Here is a 16,488-nt window from a genome sequence, read left to right as displayed (position 1 = left end):
TTCAGGTGCAAACATTGGTTTTTGTATTATTTGTGCATAATGTTCGTGAGCGATTTTTGTTATTTTGTCCCACTTTGATCAATATAAACCTCATAACTAGCCCATTGACAACATTGGAAATTACCTGTAGGGTTTGACGACAGCACGTTCGGTATTTCTCGAAAATAGTCATTAAAAAAAACTTTTTTCACTATTCTAATTGTTTAAGACCAGAGACACATTCATGTATGCCTTCTATTAATCGTGCCAAATTTTTAACGCGGTATCTCATTCCGTGTGGACGTAAGTTGGGAAAGAAAACTTTCACTGGTATTTTCTTCGAAACAATTTTTTTCTTAAAATTTCCACCGGAACAAAGCAGAGACATGGACTTTATTACCTCCTCTTTCATTTCTCAAACTTTCAGAGCGACACCTCATTTTGTTTAGACGTTAGTTGGGAAAGAAAAATTGAAGACCAGGTTTGGTCACGTGATCCTCTCGTCACATGGCTATTCAAAAAAGGGTAAAGAATTATCAGTTTCCATTTCATAAGTAAATTTGAATCTTGAATGATAAGATTTAAACTTTGATAAAACGTACTTTAATTTATTTTGTGGTGAAATCGTGTAAATGTCATCTATAAACAGATGAAACTTCCCTACTTTTCACAGAATGTTGTGATGAATTTATAATTCTATGGCTAAGCATCTCTGTCATTTTTTGCACTGCTGTTTAGCGCTAGTCGTATACATGTGTTTTCGTCAGTTTTTCTTGCATTTGCTAAATTTTTGAACGGTTAAAACCATCGTTATCTATTCATGAAACGTACATGTTATTTACAACGATACGTAATCTTTAACATTGTGAAAAACAAAAATGTTGAGTCTCGATAAGTGGCTAAAAAGTGTTAATAAAAGACTCTTGCGAAATAATGATTCTGACAACGACAACAATAACCTCAATACGGTTAGTATACTTTCTGCATGACACTGTTTAGACAAGAAGCGAGCAACTTCGAAACATAAATCAATTTATTTTTTAATATGTCTCATCAGATATATACAGAAAACACACCAGAGCCAACATACGGAGATGACAAAAATACGTCAAAAATCAGATGTGCTATAAGAGCCGCAGGTAAGGACTCGTGAAAGTCATCATTTACATTTCGAAAATTACCCATTACATTGCGTTCGCACTAGGAATTTATTTTAATAGAAGAAGAGGATCCTCTATATACTTCATTCGATGATCTTTTTCGCAGATCGTTCGAATGCAAATTTGATTTATATGGAAAATCTTCAAAACATTGTAAAATCCATTATTCTATTCCCGGCCTTATCTAAATGAGATCATTATTATAAATGTGATTGACTAGGGTTGGGTTTGAAATAAAATGAAGTGTTGGAGAGTAAAGAAATTGTAACTAATCAAAACTTGAAAAAATCATAAGGAAGATTACATTATAAGTACTGGGACCAGATTTCTACTAGCGAACGCCTATTGCGCCGCCCCTTTTAAAAACGTTGCCCGAGCATCACCCCTTTACCAGTTAACTCTTAGGGGAAACCCCGATAGCTTCACGTTCCGCATCTTCGAACCACCGCTCTTTTTTTCCTCGCAGGATTTTGAACCGGATTCAGACCTTTGTCATAGGGCTTCTTAATACATTATGTTTACTTCTTTCGAAAACCCTAGACTTTCCGCCCGAAAAACTACCCTCACGAGATTACAGCTTTTGAAAACCAAGGAAAATCTCGGATTCTCCCGACAGAGCACGGCATGCTTCAAGGCGGTCGTTAGAAGCGCAATTTTTAAATGCCGCTCTCACGACATTCTGGCACCGCTTCACACTTTTAATTGCAAAAAGGTTATAAAATAAATTATTATTCCTCGCAAATACAGGTGTGGAGAATTTTTCTCGAATCTCGCCGACTTCATTCGAGAAGTTCCGCAGCCCGGCACGTGTTCGCGGAATAGCACACCATATTTTTCGCTGCCACAGCGTTATCTCTTTATAGTCATTGTCAGATTGGTCCCGCGGCTCGATTACACCTAATCGCCGCGCCTGTTTAAAATTCGTGACTCGATTCGCACTAATCGATCGCCAGTTGTTTCTTTTAGTTGCTATTTTTATTATAACCTATATTCTACAGAAAGAACACCGTATCCCTTACTTTCTTATAATGGTAAATAATTTAAAGATAAAATTATTATTTGCCCATGCTACATCCTCCTCACCGTACAAAGTAAGTTTAATTTTGTACCTTATCCACGCTAGAAGCTTTACAAGTTTGCGAGTGGAACGCATCATGGTTCCTATTGGAGTGTGAATCTCAGCCATTCTTACTGCGCTATCTACATCGGGAAAGATTCGCGTATCGTTCCTTTTTGTTTATTTATTTATTTTTGTATTTATTTATTAAATAAAAGTCCCTATGGCTAAATATCCTTCTAAGAACAGGATAATACAAGGTTATTACTAATTCATACAAGCAGTGATCGGTAATATACTTAATTAGTCTTATAACTAAATCTATAAACTAACTAAAATAAATAAAGTCTACCTCATAATTTGTAACAGATTAGATAGATTATTATTTATTAATGAATATTGAGTGATTCATTAGAAGCTTTTAGGTGTATTAAAGCAGAAATTAAGGAGGTTAAACTACGTGCATAAAAATTAAATTTGACAAAAGTTCATAAAAACTGAAGGAAATTTGAAGATGAAATGCCTGAGAATTAAGTTTGAGAGTTTCCCATGGAGTAATTTCAAGAGTTGGGTCAGGAGATATTGTACAAATATTTGAAAAAAAGATTATTAAAATGATACAGGGAAGGTGCATTTCTAATATTATATGGTATTTTATTCCATAACTGGGCACCTCTTACTATAAATGACCTTTGAAGCTTACAAATTATGTGTAAGGGGATCTTAATAATTGAATGCCGTTTACGAAGTTTAGAATGTGCTGGAAGATCTCTGTCTACAAATTGAAATGGGTTAAATAGATACTCAGGAGCTTTGTTCTGAAAAATAGTGTGGAGCAAATTACCTATCAAGAATTTTCTTCTGCTGGCAACATGAAGCAAACCAGCCTTATGTCAGTATGGAGTTATGTGCTCGTGTTGAGGCAAATTGGAGATAAAGTAAACACAGGCGTTTATCGCACGCTCGAGCTTTACATTTAAATCGTTGGTCAAATCATCATATACTAAATAATCGTAGTCAAAATGAAGCAAGATTAAACTCTTAACCAGAAGTATCTGAGTGGAGGTAGGTAAAGAGTCCTTATTCCTATATAGTTGATGTAAAATTCTGTATGTTTTTCTCGAGATTCACTCTACCTGCTCCTTCCAGGACAAGGTACGGTTAAGGAAATATCACAGATCTTTAATCATTTCCGAGAAAGGGATAATGAGACTCTCAATGCAAAGTGGCGGAAATGATGCCAGAGTTTCAAACGACGGAGATGAATAGGTCCAACAACAATTGTCTTAGGTTTGCCCGGATTGAGAGTGAGTCTATTCTTCGAGGCCCAGAGGATAACGTGATCAAGATCCTCCTGGACTAGAACAAGTAATCTACTTAGAGAAGACATCGGTCCCGACAAGTAAATTTTTAAATCATCACCATATTTGTGGTAGCTACAATGTTGAAGTTCACTTCCAAGGTCAGAGGTGAACAAATTGAAAAGAAGGGGTGCCAGAATGGAATCCTGAGGAACCCCACTCTTGACCTCCAACCAGTCGGAAATCCCATCACTACTATTAATAATTCTGTGAGACCTATCATTAAAATAGGATGGCAACCATTTTACAAGAGAAATTGACACGTTAGAAGATTTTAATTTTTGTAGGAGTAACTTATGGTTTAACCATATCAAAAGCCTTTGAAAAATCAAACAGGACAACAATCGTGATCTCCCCTTATTATCCATTGCTAATTTAAGATCCGTCGTTACTTTAAGGGAATAAGTAAGACTGCTATGTTTCACCCGAAAACCAGATTGCATCGGGTCAATGGCCCTGGATGTTTCGAGAAATTTGGAAAGTTGCAGGTGGACAATATTTTCAAGTGGTTTAGATAATGCACATAAAATAGAAATTGGTCGGAAGTCTTTCGGGGAAGTAGGTTTAGAAATTTTGGGAACTAGGCAAATAACTGCCTTTTTCCAGATATCTGGAAAGATACCGACCTGTGAGGAAGCATTATAAATATGCAAAAGAAAACGAAAGATAATTGAAAGGGCAAGTTTAATCATTTTGATTGATATTCCATCAGATCCTATGGCGTTTGATTTGATTTGAAGTATTTTTTTCAAAAGTATTTCAGGTGTGATGTTATCGAAAATGACTATCTATAGATTCTTGTCTGAGCGGGATAAGGTGTAAATCTCTAAGAAGATGCCGAATTGTTAAATGCGGAGACTAGATAATTAGTAAGAGCGTCAATTTTATTATTTATATTTATGTCTAGTAATATTTTTTCCCAATCATACGTCATTAGGCGTTCGTGGAATGCATATTCATCAATATTAGAATGATTCCGCACCAGCCTTTGGGTTGGTATTGAATTTAAATTATAGGAAACTTTAAAGGTAATGGTAATCAAGTCGTGGTTAGAGAGACAAGGGATGGAATGTTGTTCGTGGGAGACAACCTTATTAATATCGTCTACAATCATTAAGTCAATACGAGTACTGGAACGAGCAGTATGGTGAGTGGAATCATAAGGTACAATCGAGAGCCCCGAAGAGTACACCAAAGATGGAAGATATTTACTATGATTGGAAGTGAGATTTAAGTTAGTCGTTAGTCGTGGGATAAATGGCCACTGGACTCACTTTAACCACAGTCCCACTAAAACTGTTATGCAGAAAAATAACAACTCCAATACCCCTTCTCTGGTCTCTGTCTCTTCGAAGGAATGAATAGTTGTCAATTGCAACGAGGCTAGAAGATATATTTAGAGTTAACCAGGTCTCAGAAACAGCTATTATATGGTAAAAACATGTACTGAAAAAATGTTTAAATTCTAGAAAATGTGCCAAGAGAGACTGGGCATTACCATGGCAAGTACTTAAGGTATCCATTGATATATAAAGAGAAACATTACAATGTGAATAGGATGCATAAAAATAGTCAATTTGTAGAGTTGGCGCAAGGCTCAATTAGCATAGTAATAAATACATATTAAAGCGACAAATTGAGATCGATAATCATTCAGAGGCACAGCACATATTATGGCCAGTATGCAGTTAATTGCCATAGGAAAGAAAATATAACTTAATATGTATAAATAAAAATGCTGTTTATTTACTATAAGTGTTTAAGCAGGTGTAAAAGAAGTGTCTCAGAAATAACGCAGGAAAATTTAAATACTTTTATATGCAAATAAACAAGATTGATTGAGGATAAAGAGTGAAAATGAGTGAAATACATGTAGTTAGGTAGGAGTAGCATTTGAGAAAAATTAGTGCTAAAGTTAGTCGGAGAAAAGTTTAAAAAAATATATTGGACTTAGGCTGTTGTTGTTATTGTAGTCTCTCTACAGATAGTAGGTTTGCAAGATGTATTCTCGACGAACTCTTGTCTCTTCGGAGACCAAGAGCAATAGCACAGCTTCTCCGGGTGAGTGGAGTTAAAGCCTCGCGAAGATAAATAAAGCGTTTCTGATTCTCGGTCTATTCCAAATTTGAGGTAGAAAAATCCCTTTTGACTTTTCGTCTCCCGATCATTTTATCGCATAGATCCTGACGATTGAATTTGACTACAATGATCGGTGGGGTAGTATGATGAGTGAGTGAGGGTACTTCGATAATACGGTAAATGTTGACGTCATCATTAACAAGAGGTAAATCAAGAGCCTTGGCAATCGTCTCTAAGTTGGACTTAAGGTCCTCGTTTGACTTCATTGGAAGACCATGGATTTTAAGGGTAGTATGAAGTGCAGCCACGTTCATCTTAAGTTCTTTTACTTTCTTCTTAACGATGTGAATTTCCTCAATTTGTCCTACGGAGCCGGCTCCGAGAGAATCTATGCGGACGGTGTTATTGGTGAGGTCAGTCTTCATTTCCGAAAGGGTGGAATTTAACTTTTCATGAAATTTCTGTTGTCGAGTTCCGAATTCTCTAAATGTCGCTAAAACCTCACTAGACTGTGCAAGGGATTCACTTGGGCATCCAAGACCGCTTGACGTAAAAGTTCAACAAGAACCGGAGGTAGAGCAGGTGAATTGACAGGGGTGGGAGTAAAGGGTACAGAATTTGTACTACCGACGTACCGAGATTCACAGATCTCGTTATTGGCACCAGTGTCTTTTTTGCGATGCCAACATTAGCACAGGTCAAGTGAATGAGACTTCCACACATCACACATGCTAGAATCTCAGAACCACCCGTATAAATCACTACTTTGCACTCCGGACACGCTCCCATCTTAACGTAAATGATCCATAATAAAAATAACTATAACTATTGTAAAAAGTTTGCACAGATTAGCAACAATTAAACGAGTTAACGCAAAGCTAAAAGTCACAAACAAACCGGCCACAAACACTTTTACAACATACTAATTTGAAACACACAAAAAACTGAGACTCTACAAATCATAAAAGACTGAAGCGGAGCAAATCAACACGTCCGTACCCGACCATGTTTTTTTTTGCGCAAGATCTGTAAGCAAAATGGAACGGATTATTCTCTCTTAAGTGCCACCCATGCGTGGAGCCATAATTGCAGAACTCGAACTTAAACTATGCGCTAGTTCTACATGTATTTCCCTAGTCGGCAGGCAGGTGACCCCCCCCCCACCGTTTTTCTCGGCGTCTTCCTATCTTTACTTACATCGGTCCGAAATAAGGTGTTCGTACAAGAAAATACGTGTGCAGTATTCTGGAAACGGCTCACGCACGAGCTGTCCAGGCACACCCACAGACCGCCAAACAATCGCATGCAATCTGTCGCGCTGCTGTGGTATGAGCTGGCTACGTACCATTGATCTATCGGATCGCTTCTCGAGAAGCAGAAGTTTGCCACGTTGCCAAAATTGGTGTGTTTATTGAGAGAGTGTAGGGTTTATCATTGTGAAATGTAGGTATTAAAACCTATTTTATAAAGTCATATTTTTTAATATTTCGGATATATCTGACAAGCTGCGTAGTTATTTCTGTCTATTTACTGGATAAGGTAATTTAAATAAATAAACATCAATAAACATAAATAAATATGAATAAAAATATATACAATTAAATAATACAATAATCCAAATTGGCAACGTCGCAAACCTCTGCTTCTCGAGATGAGGTCCGATAGCTAAACGGTACGTACTCAGCTCGCAACGCAGCGACGCAGCGTTTTCAGCTTACTGCACACGTATTTTCTTGTGCGAACACGTATAGTCAACACCGCAGTGACTAAAGGATCTCGCTTGAAACGCGACATGACCAGCCGGCAACGCATACATCAGTGGATTTCGCGGCTTGCTTCGACGTAATCGACAATACTACATATTCGCTTATCAACAATCACAAACAATTCCTGAGTCCTACAATATAATATTTTTAGTGCAGTTCGTTCATCACCGTCTCTTTACTGCCATGATAATATCGTCGGTGATAGTCAGCCACAAGCATTTTTGTAGCAAAATGCTTACCATAAAGGATCACAGGTCTATTGTTACAGGCTGGATTACACGGCACCAGTAGTTTTCGCATTTTTAGAATTTTTCCATCGGGTTACTTTGACGCATATCGTCTTCACTCACGTGTTTTCTGCGTCTCCCGGGTTTACACCTAACATTTTTATTTCTGCGATAACCTCGCTAGTGGTCGAATACTTTTCGCGCCCGTCGCGCATGCACTGGAAGTCCCCTCCCATCCTAGCAATCTTATCGTAAGGGGTAGTTCGGTCGGTGTTCTTGTGGTTGTCGTGAGCGTAAAAGTCCCCTTTAATTCCAATTTATCTATAGAGGCCTTTTCTTCCTTGTTAAGCATTTTGCTGACAGGCCACTGACTGCAGTTCAGATCTTTTCCGGAAAATAACGGTCGCCTAATCAGACGATAACACACGTTGCGAGATTTTAATATTAAGTTCGTCTTCTATGATATGGCCTGGCGTCGAACTGTGCGGCTAAGAGCACTAGTTGTGGGATTGACAGAGGTTTCAAAGAGACGACTCTGCTCTTTGACGTTATCAGCGACACATGAGCCCGATCATTCTCGGCGCTGAAACGTGTATAAGCGGCTGCGGCATACGCTGTAATTCTCGCGTCACAGAATGCGTGTAACTCGGCTAACGAATCTTGTGTGCTTATCGGAGAGAAGCAACGCGTTACTCAGCACTCTTTTATGTCTTTCAGCTTATCAATCCACGAGAGCTAAGTCGTGAATTCTACGACCCTTATTTCTTTATTTCAATTGACACCGCTTTGCCAGATTTGTTGCATGAGCGTTACCAGCAATTGAGCAATAACGTTAATGCAATAACGCATGAGCGTGCCAAACGCTCAGCTAGCGAGGTCATCAGTAGGCAACCCAATAAGGGCCTATTAATAGGGTCTTTATAGAATCTAGATAGTCCCGCACATACTATTATTCAAGATCATATGATATTGTTTCTTATTTTGCTGATTCAAATAAAATATTATTAAATAATTAAAAAATTGATCATGCTTTAAATTCTGAAGTGTGATGCTATGGTTGATGTAGTATTAAAGTTGAGCCAGCACATTACCCTAATCTATTACCAGAAATTTTTAATTTGAAGAAGGAAAATATTAATCCAATTGTAAAATACGTTTTCTTTGCAAAAGTTTAATCTAAAGATTTTACATCTTTCTGTAGCCTCTGACAAGCTCTCCTCCATTTTCTCATATTTTTTATTAAGATTCTATTATTAACTATACTCCGCACGTTATTCAAAAACTAAACTTATTGTTATATTTGACTAGAGAAGACTTATTACTAATAACTAAAGCCAAACGCAGTTTATTAAAATTTGTGCAAGCGCGGAGAATCGAACGCACGCACCGCAGGCGTATACCATAAGTCGAACGCCTAATCACCATAGCTACGATGCCACGCTGAATGCGGTATCATAAATGCTTGACGGCATACATCCGCTACTTTAGAAATTAAGAAAAAAGGTTTTTGTAGCTCGATTTGTTATATATGATTTTTAAACGTACTTACGTGATTTCAAATTAAATCGATCTTTAAGAAAAATTCGTTTCAAATTTTTAAGGCACCAAATGGTTATAATTTTTTCAGAAAAAAATGAAATTTTTCAAAGTTTGCATCTCGTTAATTTTTTTAATGTGTTCTTTTTTAAATTTAAGTATAATTAAGCATAAGAACATTAATGTAATTTTTTCCACTCACATCTGTATTACCCGTTTTACCTATCGAGGGCTTTACAAGGTCCCCTTGAGAAAATCATTATTAGTTTAGGCATTAAGAGGCAATTTCTACCCGGGTAGAATCAAACAGAAAATAATTAATATCTCAGTTAGGTCGAAAGTTATATGTTTAAAGGAAAATATTCGGGTTTTTTGAAAAACAATGACAAATTTCCTCTAAATAATAAGATATTTCGCTTTCGAGAGATTCTGCGAGTTCAAGTCCCTGTCTGATTTGAAACGGATTTGTTCCGCCTGAATACTTTGTATGATGGAAGGTATTTTATAAAGAAGCAGTCGTCAAGCTTTTTTACAACAAGTTAATGAATACAATAATTTTTGAGATACTTACTCGCACTCCTTCTTGAGTTCAATTCAATATTATTATTAATATTCCTCACTGATAAACTTCGTACTTTAAAACCGTTAAACATTAAACAAAAGCTTTGGCCGGGGGTGGACTGTGGGGAATTTCGTTACCTTCGCGCAGTAGCGACTTGTAGCTACATTTTATAGAACTCAGGTCTATAGATCTTATATTGAAGTACTTGACAAACACTCGATACCTCGAATCGAAATTCTATGAGACTTTTCATCATGTATTTAAGACTTTTGCTATACATTTAACAGAATTGAGGTGTCTAGGCCTTATAATTATGTGATCATAATCTCTTAATACCTCAAATATGATTTTTACGAAATTTTTCAACGTTTTTTCACGAGTGTCTCCATATATTATATTAACATTTTTAAATCGAAGTTCAATATGAAGTTTACAGAACTCTTGTAGAGTTATTTCACAATTGTTTTACATTAAATCCTGAAAGTTATACAAAATCTCCGACATTTGTTCACGATTGTTATTCACTTTTTATTTCTGTCGCTTCTTACCAATTTTGAAAAAATAGTTGAGTTTGAACACATCATGAACTTTTTTAGGAGCAAACACTCCATAGAACTGCAATTTTAGAAATTAATAAAAGGAGTTGAAAAATGTTTTTTTCTAAACAATAATACTTTTTTACATTGGTAAGAAGCGATATAAAGAGAACATTTAGTTGCAAGAAACATGATTAAAATAAATTTTGTGTGCAAGTTTTAAAACTTTTTAAATACAAATTATGTTTTTTATTTGAAATAACATTATCGCTAATATTATGTGGATTTTTGAAGAAAAGACACTTCTTTACCAAGGCCTAAAATTCGTTGTGATAACTGCCTCAAATGTAAAAAATATTTAATAAAACAATTGATCATTCTTCGACACACAGAAATATTTGTTTAATTAAATTTTGGGAAATGGGGCGCTTTGCTAGACGATTTTTTTCAAAGGCAGAAATGACCCATTCTATTCTTGATGTTGTCTACCGCAATCCTTAATATAAAATCTATAAACAATATTGTCGATTTCGATTGTCACAATGCTCAATTGCATAGGAAAATATTGAAAAAATTGTCACGATTGCTCGTTCTTTCATAGCTACACGCGTGCGACAAAGGCATTTGTGAGTCACCGTGAGTTAGACAGAAATAGAACTTTGCACATGTTCTCTTGAAGTTAATGATCCCAACGGAGCTATCTTGATCTGCGCTTGCTTGGATTTCAGTGATGTTCATTGGCTACGGTGCGCGTCTGTACTTGATTTTTAAATACGTACGCGTACTAGAGCCATTGAGCGACGCACAGTTCAAGCATACGCAAGTATTTTTAGATCACTGTTGGGAACAATAATCGAATCGAAATTCAAAGTCGATAATACGAATCATCGCTTATCCTTTACCACCACCTTGCCACCCGTGCCGTAGTACCTCTCCTTGTTATTTACGAACGAATTCTTATTTCAATTTAAGCCTCTCTGCTTGTTATTTATGAACGTATTTTCAATCCAATTGCGAAAAGGACATTTTAAAGTCTTCAAAACATTTGAACGAGCTATCTGGTCCATTCAATGTATCTACCCGAGTACCTGCGGAGAATTTCCCAGAGCTTCTCAGAGCCTAGAGCATCCTTAGCATATACTCTGAGATTTATATCGGTAGGGTTAGTATATTTTTAATTGCAAGTTAATGTTTAAGCTATTATTTGTTATTAATATAAACATTCACATTAATTAATATTCCTATGAAGCATGGAATTTGTTCTAAATTTTGTTATTTAAGTCCATTGCTGGTGTAAAATGCGATTACAACTTTTTGAGATTTTGAGGTTAGGAATTATTTTGAGAATACAAGAGCAAACTGCGGGTCGCAGAATTAGATCATTTTTGCCAATTTAATGTAAATCATTCGTATATCTACAAAAATCTATAAAATACTATTTCTTGCTAAGAAAACTTAAGCAACTGTACTACAAAAACTTTACGAAAGTTAAGCTTTTACTCATTTTTCGTAATACGGAAAAAATACTCTGTGTTTAAAATACATTGAAAATTATTGAAATTTTTCATACAAATTTCACGTAAATTTCTTTCAAATGCATACAATTTTTGGTGAAAAAACAGAAACTATTTTAATGAGTATTAAAATAAAAAATAGCTTTTTATGTTTTCATCCTACTTCTTTTTGATAAATTTTTTAACTGCGAGCAGTTCGCGTTTGAATTCCAAAATGTAATATTAACCTCAAAATCTAAATAAGTTACTACCGCATTTTATATCAGCAATGAAATTTTATAAAAAATTCCATGCATCACAGGAATAATACTTAATGTTAATGTTTATATTGAATGCAAATAATAACTAAAACATTAACTTATATCTAGAAATACATCAATGTTACACTAACTTTAAATTTCAACAAAATACGGGAATTTTCAAACAAATAATTCCATTTTTAACTAAAAAAGATCAAGTTTCAATAAAAACTATCAAATTTTAAACAAAAATAGAATAATTTAGTTTTTAGTATACAAAATTTAATATTCAATAAAAAAAGATGAAATTTTCTACAGGTTATTTAAAATTTTAATCAAAACAGGCGAATCCCTTCCGAAAAGAATCTCTGCGTATATACTAAAAATTCTCTAGGTCAGAGAAGCGTAGAGAAATTCTCCGCAGGCACTCAGGTAGATATATTTTAAGGTCCAGGTAGTTCTTTTAAATGTTTTAAAGGCTTAAAATTTTAAAATGTCCTTTCAGAAATTGAAATAGCAATACGATTATAAATAACAAGCAGAGCGTCTGAAATTGAAATAAGAATTCGATCATAAATAACAAGCAGAGAGGCTATATCAAATCGTCTTTTCCTCCACGGCTACCTGTGAAACCTTCCCCTTCCACTGTGCAACGACACTACCCCTCACTGAATTCGAAGTTACTTTAGGCCCTCGATGTTATGTTCCCCATAAATATAATGCTTTTGTCTTTCAAATTACTCATTTCCTCGCCTTTTCACGTCTATACATTGAATAAAAATTCTAATAGGCCGACGAAATCCCTGGCATTTTGACGAGTTTGAGAATATAATCGTTAATATAGGTTGATTCTCAACAATTTCAATTAGAATGTTGAATTTTCATAAGCTCCCCATTGAGTTAATGAAGTGAGACAAAATAAATTTTCTCTTTTTTTTTTTCGTTGGTAAAGCTGTTGAAAATTGTACTTTTCAAAGATTGATTAAAACTCACTGACGAGGGCCACGATTGTGGGCCGAAATGTGTGAACCAACTTAATTGATATCAATTCACCTGACCCTAAAGCGAACAATGTACATGAACAATTTATAAAAAATAATAACTTCCTGAAACAATTACGTTTGTTAACTTAAGTTAATTATTATTTCATTACAATTTAAAAGTGAACCAAAAGTGAAATTTTTTAGAAAAAACTGCAACATACGGGAATTATTGCAAGATAATATTTTTATAAATAATAATAATAACTTGTTCAAACACTTACTTTTGTGAACTTAAAACAATTATTAATCCACCATAACTTAAAAAATGGAAAATTGTATCATTTATCGTCCGAAAAATCTTCATATATCATATTTATACTTTATTAGATTGGAATTAATCTAATTTTCTATATTTCAATGATTTTCTTGGACATACTGATATACTTCATATAGAAATAGATATAAGTTGGATTACAAAGAGATTATCTCCACAGGGGACATAGCATCGAGATCCTGGAGCAACTTCGAATCCAGTGAGGGGTAATGTCGATGCATACTGGAAGGGGAAGGCTACACAGGTAGCCGTGGAGGTAATGACGACTGTCCATATCATTAGAGTAGCCGACACTCAAGGGTCCTTTGTTAAGCTTTCGGATTAAAATTCAGAAGTAAATTTTTTTAATTTCATAGTTAACAGCCAACATAATAATTTGAAATCTACGGGTTTCGATGATTGCAGATACCTAATTTTTTTTAATGCTTAAAATTGGAATTAATACAACGTTTCTCGTGAATGGAATGAGATACTCCAAAAAGACCACATTTTTGAATTCAACTAAAAAATTGTTTATTAGTATATAAGTTATAATTATAAATAAGTATAATGAGAAAATTCATCAATTAAAAAAAAAGTGTTAATAATTTGAAGAGAAATTTAAAAAGGGAGAGCGATTTAGCCACAAAGATTAATTTTCCATTAAAGAAAATTTTTTAAATAAATAACAGAATTCTGTAGACATTGTTGATGTAAGCTGTTGGCTTCAAGGTCAGGTGAATTGAAACTAATTAAGTTGTTTTAAACGTTTCGGCACACAATGGTGGCGCCTTCGTCAGTGAGTATTAAATCTGTGAAAAGTACACAATATCTTGTAGGTACGCGGTTTTACAATTGGAAGCATTTTTTTTATTAATATCTTAGTTGTGAACTAATGAAAAATGAAAATGGCTTATTTTTAAATTTCAATTTCGTTTAATTTGATTAAGAACGATTGATAAATCTTGCAGTAATCTTAAACCATTATTTTATTTTAAAGAAGTACAATTGATGAGAAAACAATACCAATGTAGTCGAAAAAGTTTTGTCATCAATTTTTTATTTAATGAAACAATTTTTAATCGCAAAAGTTGTTTACAAACTATTTTTTCAGTGATGTATATGTAATTATATAAATTTTTTTTATTGTTTTACTCCTTTTCTGTTATTTTTTAAATAATCTGTCTGTACGAGAATTATTGTTATAAATTGTAAGAGACTATATGCAGATTTAAATTGTTTTCAACTAAATTAATTTTCAATCCAAAAACAATATTATAAAAAGTATTTAGAATAAGATAGAATTCATTTAAAATCATCCAGGTTCTATACATTATTTATCAGAATCGTTAGCGGTAAAATTTTTTTTTGTAGTAAATAAGATTTTAACAAAGAAAATTAATTTTCTAGCAGAAAACGAATTTTTAACTAAAAAAATTAATTTTCAATTATATAAATAATTTTTCATCCTAAAATTGTACATTTAAATTTTTAATAAAATAGCTGAATTCTCAACCAAAAGATCAAATTTCAAACAAAGAGTGGAGTTTTGAACTAAAAAAGATAATTTTTTTAATTAAAAATATAAATATATAGAACCAGAAATATGATTATTCCTTTTTAGTGAAAGGAATTAATATTTAAAAACAAACAAGCAAATTTTCAACAAATTAGTTGAAATTTATCGAAATAGATGAATTTGATAATACACAGTTGAACTTCAAAACAAACGGATACATTTTCAACCAAGAACATCAATTTTATATAAAAAAAAACGATTTTTGAAAGAAATAATTGAATTTTCAACACAAAAATATCAATTTTTAATTCGAAATTTCAATGTTTCACCGAAAGTGCGATTGTTAAAGTTTCAGTTAAAGAATTTAATTTTTACCAAAAAAAAGGAATGTGCAACTTAATAGTTTTGTTCTTAATTACAAAGATAAATTTTCAACCAAGAAGATTAATTTCCTAACAAAAACCTGAATTTTTATCGAAATATGTGCTTTTTCAAACCAAAGGTTGAATTTTCAAGTAAAAAGATCTTTTTTTACGTTCAAATATCAATTGTCTAGCATAAATGGTATAATCCAAATTTATCTTATATAAATTAATTTTTCGCAGAAAAAGGAATTAGGAATTAGGAGAATTAGGAAGTTTATTTTTCTATCAATAATGACGAATTTTCAAAAAAATTCTGATTTTCCAAATACTGTATGAAAACAGATGAATTTTTTTTTGGAAATAGTTCAATCATTAACGAAAAAAGATCGGCTTTAAATCAAAAGGATTAATTTTATACCAAAACAGAAAAATGAAACAATTAAAGTATTGAGTAAAAAAGGTCAATTTTAAATTTAAAATATCAATTTTGAACAAAAATAGTAGAATCGAAATTTCTTTTGAAGAAATTGGTTTTTGACACTCTGAAAGGAATTTTTTTCAAAGAACAGAATCCTTAATGAAAAATATTAATTTCAACTAAGAACATTACTTTTCTACCAAAAATTACGAGTTTTCTACAAAATCTAGAAAGTTTCAAACAAATATATGATTTTTATCTACAAAATATTTAAGTATTTATATATTTATGTATTTGAGCTTACGTAGATATTTTGGAAAAATTTTCCACTTTCCGTTGTTTTATTTAACGTCACATATTAAATTTCAGTTGAGTTGAGAATTTTACACTTTTGTACAATTTTAGACACTTCTATACTAATTTCACGCCGCTGCGCGTGAGTTCACTTTTTACATACTAGGCGATCTGATAAGTCCCTGAAAAATGAAACACGGAGATTTTTTTGTTGCCAAAGTCGGTTTTATTTTTCAACATACCTTTCTTTTAGGTCGATACAGCGAGTCCAACGATTTTCTAACTTTTTGATACAGTCCGAAAAGTACTCGATCGGAAGGTCTCCAACATACGCCTCAGTTTCAGCTATGAGCTGCTCATTTGAGTAAAAACGCTTACCGGTGAGCCATCTCTTCAGGTTAGGGAACAAGTAATAGTCGCTGGGGGCCAGGTCTGGTGAATACGGTGGCTGAGGAACCAATTCGAAGCCGATTCATTCATGCAACTAAGCATGAATGAACAGGCGCATTGTCGTGATGATAAAGCGGTTTTTTCTTCTTCAAATGCGGTCGTTTTTCGGCGATTTCGATTTTCAATCGGT

The sequence above is a fragment of the Belonocnema kinseyi genome, chromosome 3, assembly GCF_010883055.1.
Source record: "Belonocnema kinseyi isolate 2016_QV_RU_SX_M_011 chromosome 3, B_treatae_v1, whole genome shotgun sequence".
In the NCBI taxonomy this organism is placed as follows: domain Eukaryota; kingdom Metazoa; phylum Arthropoda; class Insecta; order Hymenoptera; family Cynipidae; genus Belonocnema; species Belonocnema kinseyi.
This window is presented reverse-complemented; position numbering follows the sequence as displayed.